Source organism: Podarcis raffonei, chromosome 1 (genome assembly GCF_027172205.1).
Source record: "Podarcis raffonei isolate rPodRaf1 chromosome 1, rPodRaf1.pri, whole genome shotgun sequence".
In the NCBI taxonomy this organism is placed as follows: domain Eukaryota; kingdom Metazoa; phylum Chordata; class Lepidosauria; order Squamata; family Lacertidae; genus Podarcis; species Podarcis raffonei.
Window position 1 is genome coordinate 51762591 of NC_070602.1, and position 18280 is coordinate 51780870.

Consider the following 18280-nt stretch of genomic DNA (forward strand, 5'->3'; position numbering starts at 1 on the left):
AAAAGGAGAAACGAGCTAAGAGGAAGGCACGTTTGGCAAACCCTCACTGATCAACTCCTGCCCAGAAACCTATGTTCCCATTGTGGAAGGACGTGTGGATCCAGAATTTGCCTCCACAGTCACTTACGAACTCACTGTTAAGACCATGTTCATGGAAGACAATCTTACTTGGCTACCAGTGATCACGAAAGAAGAAGAAGAAGATGTAGGTCAACAGTATGACTCAGAATAAGGCAGCTTCTTCTGTTTCTATTAAAAACAGGGACCATTTTGGGGGGGGGGCAGCTAGGGCTGATGGAATTTGTAGTCCAAAACATCTCAAGGGCACCAGAAGCAGCACCATATCAACAACTTAAACCAAGGGACCTGGCACAATGTGTCTCCTCTTCCATCCCACCCTCCTTCAGTATATTCTTACTGAACCTGTGCTGCATTCTGAATTCCATTGTTTTCCTTCACTAACATTTTCCTTCTTCAAAGCTTAAGCGGAAACTCAGGGTTATTACATCACATTAGGAAAGTATACCACTTTGAGAACAACATGAACGACTTTCCATATATATATGTGACATTGTATTAGTACACATGGAGTGGACAGGAATTATAGGCAGGAGTTCAGACTCATGGCCCATTTCACCTACAATCTAATTGTGGCAAATGCTAGATACCTGAAATAGACTTGTAAAAAAATGACCAAAAAAGCCAAAATCAGACAAAGCTTAGTGGATTTTTTCCTGCGGTTGTGTGTGGGGTAACTTAGGGCTGTTATGTCCAACTTCAGCAGGTATAATTTCAGTAAATGTTGACTGTTCATTCCTTTCACATTTGGATCTAACTCTTGATTTTAGCCATAGTTCACCAAATGTGCTTGCAGAAAGCTTTTCATCGCTCGGTGTATCAGGGTAAGCAGTTAATTTGTCTGGTAGGAAACCCTTCAGAAGTTGCAAAACTACTTCATTATTCTGAAAAGGCACCAAGTGAGCACAAAGCTTTGTAATTAAATTACTGCAATCGGCTGAACTTTAGACTTCGCCAGTCATGTATTCCTATAGCCGTCCTTTCAATGTGCTCCTTTCTCACAATGCCACAAGCATAAATTATGATTTCACAGTAGGCCTTTTCATTCTCAAACCACCAACCTTATCCTAAAATCAGCCTGTTCTATATGGGATAAATAATGGGAGAATTCAAATACCATATCCCATTAACAGGGGAGCTAAGCTACTGAGCACGCTATCAGGAGTGCATTCTCAGGATTCAGATGATAATCAATCATGAGCTATTCACATAATGCTACATTCTTATAAGAAGGGCAGAAGGGCCTGGAGAAATGCCTGATAGCGAGACACATCTACTGCCACCATTTAATTACTGTCACCTATATGTTCTTCATTCGTGGCTTGAATGCATGAGCCTATATATATATATATATATATATATATATATATATATATATATATATTTTCTACAACCCATCACCCCTCACCAAGGGCTAGAGGTGTTCCAATTCCTTTTCAAGGATTTCTGGAAATGGAGTGTATATAGACAACAGCTTTATAAAAAAGAAAGAAAGAATTCGTACGTAAAGGGATGAACAGGCACGTTTCATTTTCTTCTCGGTATCATCACCAGGTTTTTGCACCCAGACCTCTTCAGTAATTGCTCGTTAAGACGCCATGTAAGATCCATGGATGCAGAGGAAGGGAAGGGAGAGGGACATCAGTAATCGAGACATGAGTCACCATCCTCATTCGCCAGTGTTCAAGTACATGATTGAATGTGAACAGTGGCTGAAGCGTCGCCATTAAGCACCCAAATGACACTGACTTACAGGGTGCAGGAGTTAACCCTCGGTGAGTCATCAGGCCCTCTCTACACCCTACAGAGCGAGTTCAGACTGCGGTAATGAGATTCTTCATGCTCCAGACAAATCCTGCAGTTGAAGGCCTCAGGCCCCACATCAATTCAGCCTATGACAATGACTAAAAATGACAGACCTGCCAGATTTTAAATGCCAACTCCAGGAATCGAGTGTGTAAAGGTTATTATTATACCTCAGGATTGCTTTTACTGGAATTAAGCTGGTGCTGGAAGGATTTTAGCAAAAGATCTTAATCTCTCTGATACGGCGGAGTTTTACTCTGGGTGTTTTTATAGCTCAGGCAATTTTTTTATTACTTTGGTTTTATAAATGTAGTGACCTATCAAAAACTGTGGGATGAGCACATTAAAAATATAAATAAAATTAAGTTTTACAGGATATACTCTAGCATTACATGGTGCAATAGTTTGCTGCTTGTTTTGTCCTCAAAGTACATTTGCATTTACTATGAACTTATCCCTTTGATGTCTTTTTCCATCTAAAAAGGGAGCATATTTTAATGTGTTATTTTATTTCAGTGTACACTACTTATGTTGATCCTAGGTTTTTGCAGTTCCTGGATATCTTTCTGGAGATTGTATATACACAGTGCTCAGGTTATAATTTCTACAAAGTTCTTAAGGTATTTCTATGCTTTCTACCTCTTTAAGTGATGATTTTTTAGCTTGGTAAAACAGAAAGGTTTCCCCCTAATGTTTCCAACACCCTATTTGCTCTTCAAATGACTGTAGGAACAATAAACTGGTATTTTCAGACAAAGAAGCCATAATGATCAGAGATATATTATTCTTGAGCAGCGATAACTGATTGGTTATGCACACTGTGTGCCTTCACAGTGCACACTTCTTTGCACTTAACGGTGAACCTTATCTGACATTTTCTCAAAGAAATAAAATGAAACCCCTTTCTCTTGGAGATTCCTTAAAGAGTAGGTCATCACTGGGAAACCACCTAGGCTTTGGGCCTAATCTGCTTAATAATCTGATTTAAGGCTGTTCTGATCATTTAGAAATGTTGATTTGGGGCCATTTGTGGGGGTTAAGGGTGAAAAATATTAACCCCCCCTCAAGAGGTGAGCAAGGTGTTATTCTCCTAAGTAATTTCAAGGCGTGGAGCCAGTGTATATGTACCTTAACGTTAAACGTACAAGGCAGCTGTGGGTTAAGTGTTTTTGTTTTAATTGGGGGGGGGGGTGGATAAAACTTTTTCCAGGCCAAGGGAACATGGGAACACACAGGAAGCTACCTTATCCCAAGTCAGAACATTGGTCCACATAGCTCAGTAATGTCTACACTGACAGGCAGCAGCTCTCCAGGGTTTCAGGCAGGAGTCCTTCTTAGCCCTACCTGAAGATGCTATGGATTGACCCTGGTACCTTCTGCACACAAGGCAAGTGCTCTACCACTGAGCTAGGGCCCTTCCCCTAAATTACCTTCTGGGCACCTTCCTGGGACCACGTACCAGTGATGGAGCAGTCAGATGCAAAAGTGAAAGGAGCAACAAATGTAAAGTTTGCCTTTCTACCGCAAGGCTGTTTTTTCTACACAACCCTCTCTGCTCTCTGTCCAGGCAAGCCAGAGTCATTATCTGAATGCAAAGGAACATTCCAGCCAGACAAAAACACTCAGGATGGTTGCGAAGCAAGGCAAGTGGTGTGGCTTGCGGGGGCGGCGGGGGGGGCGAGTGGCTTGAGAGAGAGGCTCAAGGGCCAGACAGAGACTTGGAGGGCCAGCACAACTCTTTAAAAGCACACGTTCATGCCACTTTGTGACGCTCCACAGCTTCCCTGACACCCCAGGAAGCAATACAACCTGGGAGGGTGCTGTGGAGTGCCATTAGGTAAGGTAAGGGGACCCCTGACCATTAGGTCCAGTCGTGACCAACTCTGGGGTTGCGGCGCTCATCTCGCTTTATTGGCCGAGGGAGCCGGCGTACAGCTTCCGGGTCATGTGGCCAGCATGACTCAGCCACTTCTGGCAAACCAGAGCAGTGCACGGAAATGCTGTTTACCTTCCCGCCGGAGCGGTACCTATTTATCTACTTGCACTTTGACATGCTTTCGAACTGCTAGGTTGGCAGGAACAGGGACCGAGCAACAGGAGCTCACATTGTTTAATTGCTTTGTCATACTTTTCTAGCATCCAGGTGTCGTACCTTCAAACACTTTCCTTCTAGACATGCCAAATTTAGAGCTGACTGCTTAGAGCTCAAGATATGCAGTTTTATTTGGCATATGACAAAAACCAATAAAATAAATGTGCAGCTAAAGGGACAAAATGGGTGGGGGGAGAGGAGTGACCCAAAACTAACTGAAATCTCCTCCAATCACAGCCATTGAGGAATGTGACCAAACCTCTACTAAAGTGCCCATTCTCCCCTCCCTCTAGTCTTCTATATTCCTCTTTCAATTGCCCATCTTTTTCCAGCATCCCCCTCCATTGGCTAGTGCATTCGGATCCTTCCATCGTTACAGTGTAAGATGATTGGCAATACAATCTGCCTGGAAGATCAATAAAGAGCCGCAGGGATCTAGTTCCCATGGGCATAATATATTTTCTAATATTAGGGCTTGATTAAAGGAGCACGGAACTGTTTCTTCAGTCAGATAAAATGAGCCGGGGTCTGTCTTTGCAGCAGGTGGTGCTCAGTAATCCTATAGGCAGATGGGGGAAGACTCAAAGCTTCTCTGCTGTAGGCAGAGGCAAAACATTATTTCATTAAACACAAAGTCCTGCTGAGATTTAGTTTAGGAAGACTTTACAAAACCATGTGATTTAGAGCCAATCAAAAAGGTTTCAGTTACGCTTCATATGCGAAGAACAATTTGATTGACTATGTAGATTTGATTCCAAAATGGGAAGTAGGGTTAGAAAGTGTATTTCCCCCCCTCAAAGGGTCATAAGACTCGTTTGGCAGGAAAGGAAGAAATGGAAAATGACTGATGGCACAGGGAGAACCAGGAGTGTTCCTGGACAGGAAGAGGAAGGCCAGTTGACTGACTCCCTGAAACAGTCATGCTATCATGAGAAGGGGAAAGAGACCTTAATGATATCCAAAAAGCCACCCCTATCTCCTCAATTTTAACCAATCATAGGGCACCCCTTAGAGCATTCCCAAAATGGAAGCAAAGGGCAGTATCACAAAAAGTCAGGGGGTCAGCTAAGCACCCTCTGTCTTCCCTCAATAATTCAAGCACCGAAGAGTAGGTAGGCTTTAACTGAGAAAGCAGTGCCGAATGGGAGATTGGATGCCCTCCTCAGCCAGAAATACAGCAAGAAAGAGACACAGTGAGGAGGTCCAGCTGCAGATGTACTTTGCCATCCTCAAAGTAGCAGCATCTCATGTTTTGGGAAGTATCTCACAAATCAAGTCTTAAAAGGTTGGCTATCACTGCAGTGATTGCCTGGCCTGATGGAGGAGGAGAAGCAGCAGCAGCAGCTGTGAGTACAGAAAATAGGGCTGTAATGTGGTCTGGCAACATACCGAACTTATATATGGAACTTATATGGGAAATACTGTTAGGAATAAGACCAGCAATTTCCCAAACTCAGTGGCTCACAGGCTACAGCGGACTGGGTTCTTCTGTGCAAAAGAAAGGGCTGCTTGAGAATATGGATACAGCTGTGCAAAAACATGACAGAACACTGGATGAGGTGCCCAATGTTCAAGAGTGCTGCAGCTGAAAATGATAAATTCGCTGGGTGATTGGGAGCCTTGTATGCCATTTAGTCCATCCCATGCTCAATGCAGGAAACCCAGAGCATGAGGCACCCCAACAGATGGCAGTCTGGCCTCTGCCTGAAGAACTCTAGCAAGAGAAAGTCCACTCTCTCCCAACATAATCACTTCCACTGTTGAACTGCTCTTACTTGGAGCTTAAACACATGACATTTAGCCCTGGCCTGTGGCAGAGCTGTGGCCCTTCCCCAATTTTATTCATGTTTTCTGAGGTATTAGCTATGCCTCCCACTTTTCTGTTAACTGCAAATCTGGATTCCCACCACCCCTTCAACAATGGTCCCCATTTTCCTCTCCCTTCCTGCCACCTCTTCTCCCCATCTCCCTCTGATTGCCACTGGCGTGAAATTAATACAAAGGGACACATGAGAGGAAGCCAAAGCCTGCAGGTTGCCCACCCCGATCCAAGTCATTAATAACAATGTTGAAGAATGCCATATCCAGTGCAGGAACCTGGTCAAAACCTCCCTCCGCTGTGATGAGGAGCCACTGATGTGCGTTCTTCATGTAAGGCAAGAACGGAGGCCACCTAACAGACCGAAACCCTACTTAACAGCTAATGCTCTGCCTGCTGATTCCGCCCGCCAGTCATAACAAAAGAGCCAAAAAACCCCAACCACAGATATAGCCCATTATTTCTGCATAGATCTTCCACTTCTCACACTGAATGGGTCACAGCTTCCCTGCCATGATGCATTTATGGCCCATGTCAAATTAAAAGCAGGAAATCTAATGGATCTTGTTAAAGATTAAACAGACGTGAAGATGCCTGGTCCAAATTAAACTTAACACCTCGGCTTGCTCACGTCAATTTTCTCAAGCACAGGGAAAAGGTAATTGTCAATTAACGAGACCATTCACGTGTGTGGGAGGGAGAGGGTGTAGAAATCAATAACATGGAACAATATAGAGCTATATAATCTCAATCAGCATTCTATAATGGAAAGGCTTTCAGACAGATATACAGAGTAATTGGCTACTCTCTTGTGGCTCATCCCCTAAACTATACAATAGTCCAATTAAAATGTAACATTGCAGCACTGCAGTTACTTGGTTTCTATATGCATCAGTCAATGTTTGTACACTCCCAACTTTGCAAACAGTAACAAACCTGCTTGGAATAGCAAAAACATGGGCTGATGAAGGATGATAAATCTGTGGGTCAGGCTTGACAGTCAAATGCCTTTTAATGAAATATAATCTAGCAACAAAAGACAAAAAAAATTAAAAGGCTGTAGCACCCTGGTGACTGACTGATTTATTGCATCAGGAGCTTTCATAGGTTACAGTCTGTTTTCCAGATGGATGGAGTGGTGGTGTTTATGAATGCTCACACCACAACAAACTGTATCTGAAGAAGTGTGCATGCACACGAAAGCTCATACCAAGAACTAACTTAGTTGGTCTTTAAGGTGCTACTGGAAGGAAATTTTTTGTTTTGTTTTGTCACAACAAACCTGTTAGCCTAAAAAATGGCACACCAGCCTTTGTTCTCTGCTGTCGCAAACATGTCTTTTAGGCACTCCCAGTCTGTTGCTATTTTTGCAGGTGGGATTCATGTGCATACTGGCAAATTTAATTTTCACAGTTGAAGTGGATGTGGCACTCTAGTGTAACAACCCCCGTTCCAAAGCCTACCCCAGACTTGTAGCAGTATGGAAAAGTGCAGTGGAAGGTGTTGGCTAACAATTGCTTGACACAACACCACACAACCTCCCCACAAACACATCGGAATGAACACTCGATACACAGCCGACATTGTATAACCTCCCTGCAAACTTTGTGCAAACAAATCAGGATGAATGTTCCATAAACAGGGTGTCTGGAAGCAACCTTCTAAAAAGAGAAAGAAAGGAAATAGTACATCACCTGCATTTTGCAATGATGTACAAGTAATCCTTCACTAACATAAATATCAGTGTCTCATCTCTTTATGATCTGTGCACAGAATGAAACTGACTTCTGCATGATCCATGGCTTTCAGTTAGCCTGGCCAATCCGGAGCCAAATACTGAATCAACAGAACATCTTCGCTTCCTGACATTTCACAACTCACTCCACCTCACCTTAGTACAAAACAATGGTGCTCTTGGAGTGGATGGTGTGGGGAGGAGCAATGCCCCTAATGAGGTTGCCAACCCAACAGCCATTTTTAATGAAACATTAAGCATAACTTCCCAGGCGAGTTCATGCTTGCTGTCAGTAAAATCACAGTTTAAGTTGGAAAAGAGGAAATAATAGGAAGGGCATGGAAGCAACTGTATTTGCATAGTTGCTCAGCAACTACATAGGATTCTCTCCATTTCCCTCTTCCATGCTGAGCTCAGCATGAAGCTGGCTAGAAAACCATGTGACTACTGCATCTTAATTTATAGTAGCTGCTGTGCTGGGAACACTGCCTGCCACTGCAACCTTTTGAGGACCACCAGTTACCACCCTTGGAGCCAGCTGGCTGCCTTCTCTGAGCTACCAATTCAGAGTTCATAATGCAAACATTTGTCTTCTGCAGTTATGGGTTCCTTCCATTATTTGCTAACCCAACTTGTAAGTTGAAAAGACTTTTATGGGGCTTGATCTCATTGATTTTAGCCAGGAACTCAGACAGCAAAGATAATCTAGGCTCCATCCAAGAAAGGGCTTCATGAGCCAAAGGATGTGTGCTAATGGAATTGCACTGAAGAAAACATCTTTAGAATTGCATTTATTTCACACTCAAAGCCACCTATATCCCGCTAAACACCTAATGTTTCCAAATATGTAAGATTAATGTGATCAAATATAGAATGCTTATTCAGGTACAAAGCTTACAGGCTGGGCAGCCGAGCACATTTTAATTCATTATTGTTGTTATTTATATAGCACTATTAATGTGCATGTCACTGAGCTCAGATACATTTATCCAGATCAAAATATGCACCCTGGGTTGGTGTACAGAGTAGTGACAAGGTATTTAATAGTCCTTACAAATAAAGAAGATACTTCAGGAAAATGGCATGCTAACCCATGGTGCATTACAGCTAGTTATTGCGAGCGCAGCACACAGCAGGGTTGCTAGTGCTGCGTTTGGTGCCGTTGGTGAGTATGCTTATGTTTTTATGCTAAAGTCTGCACTCCTGAGAAATTCTGATGCAGCTGAGGATTGATGGTGTGCTGTGACAGCTTGTGAAAGACAAATAGTGGGGAATGGTGTGCATGTGTGTACATGTGTATGTATGTGTGAGCAGGAGGTAGTATCCATGTGTGTGAGCAGATGAATGAGCAGGGGAGAGGTTGTGGGGAAGGATGTGGGGATGGTGGAGGATTTTGTTCACTCTGAAAATTTTGGAGCTACTGAACCCTGGGTCATAACCCTTGAACCAGTACTTTGGAATGGAACATAGATCTGTGGCTTAGTTTGCATTTTAAAATGTATTTAATTTACATGTTTTCTGTGTGGATTTTTAAAGATTGTCTAAAATTACCCTTAAAAAGATCCATGTGGAAATGAGACAGATGGGCTCCCATGTACCCATCCCTAAAAAGATGGGGAGGAGGCACAGTCGCTACTCCTGGGCATGCGGACCCCAACCACCTGCCCACCACGATGTATCACTGTGGCCCTTGGGACAAAATGCTGCCCACCCTGCACTAACAGAATCTTGTACCATTCTGCTTCTTTGCTGCTTTCAAAGAAGTCCAAGCGGGGAGGGGGGATGCAAGCGGAAATGTTAGATGCCTGAAACCGAAAGCTTAAATGCTGTGCTATTTTTGTTTTAATAAAGTGATCCAGGGCGGAATCGTTTTAATAGGAAAGCCATAAAACGGTATGGAGTAATTTAATCTTTAAATGAATGCCTTACATTTTCTTTTAGCCCTCCATATACTTTGTTCCAGATTCTCAGCATCCTTAAAACAAGAGCAAAAATGTATTTGCTGCATAAAATAAGATGCTGCTAATTTTTCTCTCTCTCTCTTTAATGAACTGAATTAGGAAAGTAGGGCCAGTTTCAGAGTAAGCAGGCTGATGTCGATGATAAAAATGAGATGTGTGTGTGTGTGTGTGTGGCTTGTTTGTACTGAACAGCTCTATAATGATGCTTCTGGGATGAAGAAAAAGATATCCACGTTCCCAGCATTGCATAGGTTAATGGAAAGACGGGAATTTGGGCTGACAGCTGACAGTTCAGTGACACATACAGATTCATTTCTGACCCAGTCCATCACCCCTGATTGCAATTTCTGACTGCAGGAAGGGAAGCCTCACTTCACTGACTCCACTGTCAGCTCCGCACATATTCAAACAATCACATTCAATGGCAAAAGAAACCCCCATTAGGTGCAGAGATGTGAAGGCAATTTAAATGCCAAAAAGCAAGGAAATGAACAAAATTGAGGTGTTCCTACTTTTTGCAACTATTGTGATATCCACCTCTGCTCTGGTATTTGAGGTAGTAAAAGGAATATAGATCGAAACAGCCAGCCAGCACAACACTGGGAGGGCAGATTATCAGTTTGGCATCCGCATTTGAGAACATGAACCATTGCCTCTCTCTATTTTTCAAAGTCTTCTTTTCTGAGCAGGGATATGGGCAGGAGAGACACTTTAGGTTCCTCCTCCTGTTCTCCAAGAGAGGTGGGCCTTGAAAATATCAGCATCCAACCACTTGCATTTAAAGTGGTTTAAGGGGTGGATCACTTGTTCTCCCACTCTGCACTCACTTCCCCAACACATACACACACACATGGATACGGTGGGGTGGGGGACTTTTCTTATTCCCACAGCAGCAGCACACATACTTCACTTAAACCAGGGTGGGGAATCTTTTTTACAATCCAAGGGCTACTTTCCATCCTGAACAACCTCCTGTGGGGCCACAGGCCAGTGGGGCAGAGGCAAAAGTGGCTGGAGCAACATGCAAAGACAAAAGGACAATCGCTAGGGATTGAGCCTTTGGGGTAGCAGGCCCTGTCCAATGGAACTCCCTGCCCGTAAAGCTTCAGCAGCAATAATCCCTTTACCAACCAGTAGTTGATCTTATTGTGATGTTCAATTTTTATGTGACCTGTCTTGATATGTTTCTATTTAGAAGTGGTCTATGGATATTCAAATAAATATATGACTGAAATAGACCAAATAATTCTTTGCCTTTGCCTTCTACTACTTTCCTCTACCGCCCAGCAAGAATACAAATACTATTTGCAGGAAGCTCTGCTGAGAAAACCTCTCCTGTCCTGTATACTTTGACAAATCAGTGGCAGCACCCAGAACCCTGGAACATCAGCTTCTTGGCAGGTCCTCTCTGCTGCACAAACCAAGTGTGGTCTCCCTAAGAAATGCAAACTTGGGGAAGAGAGGATGAGAGAGGAGGAGGAGGGGAGGCATCTCCTGTTTAGGATGCAGGTGGGCTCAACAAGGGTGAGAAACAAAGGACTTCCAAAATTCAACACAGACACCACGTCATAGGAACAATTAGACCAATATTATGGTATAGTGTTCTGTTTCAGTTTTGATCAGCATGGTTGCCATTCCTCTGCCTCTTCCTTCCTACACATACTCTTTTTGAAGAAATGGCTGAATTGGATTTCTGGCTGTACTGGTTTCTGATCACACTCAATGGCTGGTTGTCCTCCCATAATGGGATATGCTACTGGTTGTTAAATGTTGGGGAGAGCAGACTGAATTTGCCAAGCAAGAGATTTTGAATTCAGCTGGCTGTTTCCCTACTTCCAAGAAGACCACCGTAAGCCCAGTGGAAATCCCTCAGCCTTGGCCCTAAGTGACACATCAGTTGGCGGTAGCTACAGGCAGAAAGGAACAGGACAGACCAGGCTACTAGGCTACCTGAGAGGGTTGGCTCTTTTCTTACAGAACCACTCTCCCAACTTTGACAGCCAGAGTCCTTAGGGAGGTGAGAGTGTATGAGAAGAGAGGAAAGAATGATTATAATGGAAAGAAAGCTGGGAGTCAAGGTGGCCAGCGGGACATGCATGAGAGGCCAGTGCAAACCACACCCAAATATGGCAGCACTGGAAATGCTGGGGATAATGGCAACCACACAGGTATCAGAGACACTGCAAGTCCTGGCCAGTCCAAAAACATTCAGGCCCAGAAAGTGACAGGTCTGGCATACACCCCTATAAAGGAGGGATGGAAATTGTCTTTGGGAGTTGGATCCCCCCACCCTCAATGAACACTTGGGCTTTACCGCCGTGCTTAGTTCTTGAAAGCCAAATAGATTTTCCTTCTCCCTTTAATGAAAAACAGCTTCAGGATATTAGGATCAAAAGAGCCAGTGCATATACCAGATGCCTGGGCCTGATCTCAGATGCAATAATATTGAAGAATTGTATACAAACCAGTAATCCAATGAATAATTGTTGTGCTTACTGAAGATTTAGGAATTCCTGAGGTGATTTCAAAAGATCGTTTAGGGCCTCGGAGAAGCAGGAGGGACGGGTGGGGAATCAGCATCCCATTAACAATACATTCATTACCCATGTCAGAAGGAAAAGCACTACCGAGCTCAGCGTCTCATTAATATACAAGTCACTCATTTGTTTACAAATAGAATTTCGCCCTCAAAAAAGAACTCTGAATGTTAAGCACTGGGAATGTCACAGGGTGCCAGCCACCGCCTCATAGGCCATTACAGCTTTAATGCTCAAGCTAAGCAGAGGCATTACAACATTTCAGAAAGAGAGTGGAAATCTGTTTGAGGAGCGTTGTAAAACCTTTTCATCAGGAACATTTTCCAAAAGAATTATTGAACTTATTAAATTTAACATCAAGCTTGAAATTAAATACCCAAATGTATTAAATGCGTTAAGAGAGAAAGAACCTCTTTAATGTCTAGCAATGTATCGCACGGCCGTACACAGCACTTCTTATTGATGGATGATTGATGGAGGGGCAGGGAGTGGGGGAAATCAATGCAGACCAGACGAACCACTCCGGCTCAGTAACAAGGTCCGAAAGCTCGTGAGGAGAGATGTGGGATAATTAACGACAATGTGGGAGAGGGGAGATTCAGAGCAGCTATGGTAGGAAAGTTATGATATACCAGTGATTCCCAAAGTTCAAGTCGCATCTCCCTAAACTGCAAGGGCCTCCTCTTTCCCTCTCTGTTGATGAACATACATTTACACCTAGAAACTGACGGCCAACTGGAGGATTCTGGCCTATTAGGACAATATGGAGCATCATTAGCCAGCCAGCTCCCTGCTTATCTTCTTTCTTCCATCTGGTTCAGAGGGTGGCAATGGTTGTCGGCTTCCTCCTCTTTAGTCTCAGTAGGGGTGAGGATGTGGTGGGGGAATGAGAATTAGTTGTCTCTGCCTGTCGATGGCTTTTGGCTCCGCCTACTGTTGGACCTCCTGCATTCTGCATTGGACATGTCCCAGTCCCCACAGCTACCAACCTTTCCCTGGTCTTGCTCTAGCAGCACCAAGACATGCCTACATCTACAGCAACCCATACATAGGACCAGCTACAGTACTCGCTGCTATAAATGCTAATCATCAGTGGATAGCTAAATGTTTTTAGATGTAGGCACAGATTATTATTGTTTTTCTTTTTAAATGGCTGAGTTCAGTTAACAGCAACCCCTGGCAGTGATCACAAACATTTTAAGTCATGTGTTGTTTGGACTAGGTCCATGCATCTGCCTAACCTAGCTTCCACTGACAGCTGCAGTCCATTTGTGAGCAACCTTCAAAGAGTGGCCAAGTACACAAAATGGACCCTAAATTGTGCAGAGCTCCTGGCTTTGGAAGGGCTCAAATGGAAATTCTGTGATAAGCCTCCAGCTATTCAAATGAGGTTATCACTGAATTAAAGATGAAATAATGAATGATACAGGGAACCCAGCAATCTTTTTTTTCTTCTTCTCCCCCAGCTGAAATTCAGTCTATTTTAAGCAGTTTCTCTACTTTTCATGCACTAGGCAATTTCTACTGATAATGCATAACAGAGAAGAAAGGAGGAATTTCCCATTATCAAATAAAAGGGGTGTGTGGCAATTTCTGACACTCAGGGAAGCCATTTTGAGATTGGCTTTTCTTTAATGTTCCTGGTTATGCCCCAGTAGCTCCCTATCATTCCAGGAGCCTCCTTTTGTTCCTGGGCAATTAATTTTCCAGTGTGGTTTCACTTATATTGGATCATCCAGAACTAGTTTATTGTAATACTTGTATGTACAACAACAACAACAACAACAAAAGAGATACATAAAGTCGATATAAAATATAATAATGCCACACATTAACAGTAACCAGCCACATGCTTGGGCAACAAAAAAATGAAATAAAATAAAACCCTGGGTGAAAAGAAAATCAGCACATGCTTTATTTCCAGTGGAAGAGTGTTCCAAATAGCGGGCACTACCACAAGAAAGGCCCTATTTATCCTGGTCCTCCTTCCACTGCAATCATCAAAAACAGTGCAGTCATATAGAAGCCGACACAGAATTAAGCCTTGTTGTGTTCAAAGAGTCTTAGTCACAAGCCAATGGGTAGAGGGTTGAAGCCTAAGGATAAGGCAGTAAGTCCCACTGAACTCAGTAGGCAACTCTAGGCTTGCACTGCAAGTACGATGGACCCTCTCTAGTCTCAATGATTTAAAATCAGAGAGAAGTACAGAGAGAAGTACTTGCAGTGCAAGCCTAGAGTTGGGGGAGGTGGGGGAGCGTATGGCCAAATGCAGAAGCTGGAAATTACAATACTGTACAAAGAAAAAGAGATCAACTTTTAATTATGTGATTCAAGAAGAGCAACTTACCATAAGTGGAGAAACTCTGAGCACACATACACATACAAGGAAAATAAAGGTGCATCTATTTAAAAGCATTTATACACCACCCTCCCAGCACTCCAGACTGGGCACATTATTTTAAAACAATATATAACTTAAAAAACTAAAACAAAAAAATTTTTTTCCTTCCAGTAGCACCTTAAAGACCAACTAAGTTAGTTCTTGGTATGAGCTTTCGTGTGCATGCACACTTCTTCAGATACACTTGAAACAGAAGTTGCCAGATCCCTCTATATAGTGAGAAGGTGGGGAGGGGTGTTACTCAGAAGGGTGGTGGGAATGGGTGATTGGCAGATAGCTGTGATGAGCCTGTTGACGACTCTTAACGACTGCAATAGGTCTTACAGGAAAAAGCAAGGGGTGAGAAGGTGAAAAATGGCTTTGTCATGTATAATGAGATAAGAATCCAATGTCTTTGTTCAGACCAGGTCTCTCCATGGTTTTAAGTTTGGTAATGAGTTGCAATTCAGCAGCTTCTCTTTCCAGTCTATTTCTGAAATTCCTTTGTAGTAAAACAGCTACTTTGAGATCTTGTATAGAATGTCCTGGGAGATTGAAGTGTTCTCCTACTGGTTTCTCTGTCTTGTGATTCTTGATGTCCGATTTATGTCCGTTTATTCTTTGGCGTAAGGTTTGGCCTGTTTGTCCAATATAGAGAGCTGAAGGACACTGTTGGCAATGCCAACATCAACAGCAGTCGTTAAGAGTCGTCAACAGGCTCATCACAGCTATCTGCCAATCACCCATTCCCACCACCCTTCTGAGTAACACCCCTCCCCACCTTCTCACTATATAGAGGGATCTGGCAACTTCTGTTTCAAGTGTATCTGAAGAAGTGTGCATGCACACGAAAGCTCATACCAAGAACTAACTTAGTTGGTCTTTAAGGTGCTACTGGAAGGAAAAAATTTTTTTTGTTTTGACTATGGCAGACCAACACGGCTACCTTTCTGTAACTTAAAAAACTAATTAAGCTACAGCAAAATCCAACAGCAGCAGATTAAAACACACACAACTATCAGGACCAGTCCTTAAAAACTATATGAGGCAAATGCATCTAATTACAGAATTTGTAAGCTGCCCTATGCAAAGTCCAGTAATAAAAAAAACAATGGAAGCATAAATACAATACGAAAGCAGTATCTGAGAGTAAGGACAGACTAAAGCTAAAGTGGATTGAATGGCCAGGGGAAATGAATAAGGGCTTTCTTTGCCTGGTGCTGAAGTAGGCACAAGGCAAATATCTCTGAGGGCATTTCATAGCAGGAGCATCACCATGGAAAAGGCCCTCTCCCACTGTCACTAGTTCTGCACCTCATTCAGTACAGGACAGGTGAACCCCAATTACCATCAGCCCAGTCAGCAGGGACAATGGTCATGGATGTTGAGAGATGTCCTCTTCATTAATATAACCCTTCAGGTGTTTGAAGAGTGCTAGCATACAGTATCTCCCCTTTGTCTTCTCTTCTCCAGGCTAACTGTGCCCACTTAATTGAAACCTTTTCCTCATAGGAATGGTTGCCCATACCCTTAACCAACCTTCTAATGCATTACCAATTTGTCTACATCCTTCTCAAAGTGTGGTGCCCAAGACTGGGCACAATGTTCTATCTAGAGGAAGTCTGATTATGGCATAATACAATGGCATGAATACGTCTTGTGATTTGCAAACTGTGGTTCTATTAAGGCAGCACATAACCATATTAGCCTTTATTGCAGCTGCATCATGCTGCTGACTCAAGTTCAGTTTGCACTCAGCTGCAATTCTGAGTTCCATTTTCACATGCCAGATTTTCCCCATCTTACACTTGTGCTTTGTTGTTTTTTAAATCCCCCTAAATGCAAAATTTTACATTCGTCTCATTTGAATTTCACTGTATTAGCTTGAACCCCATTTTCCACTCCATCCACAAGAAACAAGAAGTTAATTGTCTCAGGCTTCTGCTTGTGCTATGAGAGGGACAGAAATCAGTGGCAGGGATTCACTGCGCAGCTTCACACAACTCAGCGACCTTCCTCTGTCATTTCCACCTCCCCACCACCACATCTGAACATACATCATGCTCATGTTCAAGTCAGACTGTAAAGGAAAACATTTTTCCAACTTACTCCATGGCTGATGGCACTAAGTGCCTGTCAAGGTGGCAAATGGACTCTACCACGGCATACTCATCTACACTGCCTGAAAAATTATTCCTACCCGTCAGTGGCAGATTGAAAGAGATATGAAACCCATTCCCATGATGAATAAAATCAGAGTTAAATAAGGTGAGAACGTCTTCAGTGTCTGCTGGAGTCAGTGCTTCACTTGAGGTTATTACATTCCTGGAGAAAACCTGAATGGGTCACTTTACATATCCACTTATCTTCTGCAATCAGCTAAGCAGTTCTGTTTACTGCTTTCTGTTTTGGGGAGGAAATTTTATTCTTCAAACTATGTACACAAAATATATATATAAAATAAATAAATTGTCCAGTAGCACCTTAAAGACCAACTAAGTTTGTTCTTGGTATAAGCTTTTGTGTGTGCATGGGACATATTTTTTATTTTTTTATATATATTTTGACTGCGTCAGACCAACACGGCTACCTACCTGAATCTATGTACATAAAAGGTAGACTCCCGAGTTAGAACAGACAAAAGTCCTTCCCACAGCCAATGCCCCCATGAGGTCGAATCATACATGAATCTGTTCACACCACCAGCTCTGGATATGATATAGGCCAGTCTTCCTTAACTTTGGATCCCCAGATGTTACTGGACCACAAGCTCTACCACACTTCCAGGAAGCATGGTCAGGGTTGATAAGAATTGTAGACAACCACATCTGGAGACCCAAGTAGTAGTCAAATGAGTAAGGGCCATAGCTCATTGGGAGAGCACCTGCTTTCCATGCAGAAGGTCCCAGTTTTAATCCCTGGCATCTCCAGAAAGGGATAGAAAAGTTTCCTGCCTGAAACCATCCTGGACAGGCTGTTGCCAGTCCGTATAGACAATCTTGAGCTAGACAGACTAGTGATCTGACACAGTAGAAAGCAGCTTTCTATGTCCCTGTATCCAAATGATGCATGTAGATGCCTGGATAGCTCAGCTGGTTAGAGTGTGGTGCTGATAACGCCAAGGTTGCAGGTTCGAATCCCGTATGGGACAGCTGCCTATTCCTGAATTGCAGGAGGTTGGGTCAGATCAGGGTTTCCCAAACTTGGGTCTCCAGCTGTTTCTGGACTACTACAACCATCATGCCCAGGTAGCAGAAGCAGTGGTCAGGGATGGTGGGAACTGTAGTCCCAAAACAACTGGAGACCCAAGTTAGGGAAACCCTGGACCAGGTGATCACCAGGATCCCTTCCAGCTGTACAGTTCTATGATTCTATGCAGACGACTAAAGCATATGAATAAAGACACATATTGAAGAGGAAGGCTAACCTCCGAGAGAGTGAAAACATCATTAACTCTTAACAGGGGCCTTACTAAGTCAGACCAGGGGACCTTGTAGTCTAATTCTCTATCCTGCATTTCAGTTGCCCTTTCACAGACAGAAGGCATCCTTCCCAATTTAAGTTACAAGAAATGAGATACCTGCTAAACATCTAACAGTAAAAGCTGTTCAGCAGTGGAACAGACTCCCGCGAGAGGTGGTGGACTCTCTTTCCTTGGAAGTTTTAAAGCAGAGGTTGGATGACCATCTGCCATATATGATCTAGTTGAGATTCCTGCATTGCAGGGGGTTGGCCTAGAGGGCTCTCTTCTAACTCTACAATTCTATGATTAACAGAAGTGACTCCATCGAGTGGGGAATCCCACCAGTGGAAAGCAGAGGGAGGAGATATCTGCTGGTTCCCCTATCCTCGCCCCCTCACCAGCTCTGGCA

At 43.3% G+C, this 18280-nt stretch overlaps 1 protein-coding gene across 1 annotated transcript in view; it reads right to left on the reverse strand.

The window, feature by feature from the left end:
• Positions 1–18280, reverse strand: part of LOC128413499 (transmembrane protein 263-like) — a 296413-nt gene that overhangs the window by 251173 nt on the left and 26960 nt on the right. The gene's annotated exons all lie outside the window — the stretch shown is intronic.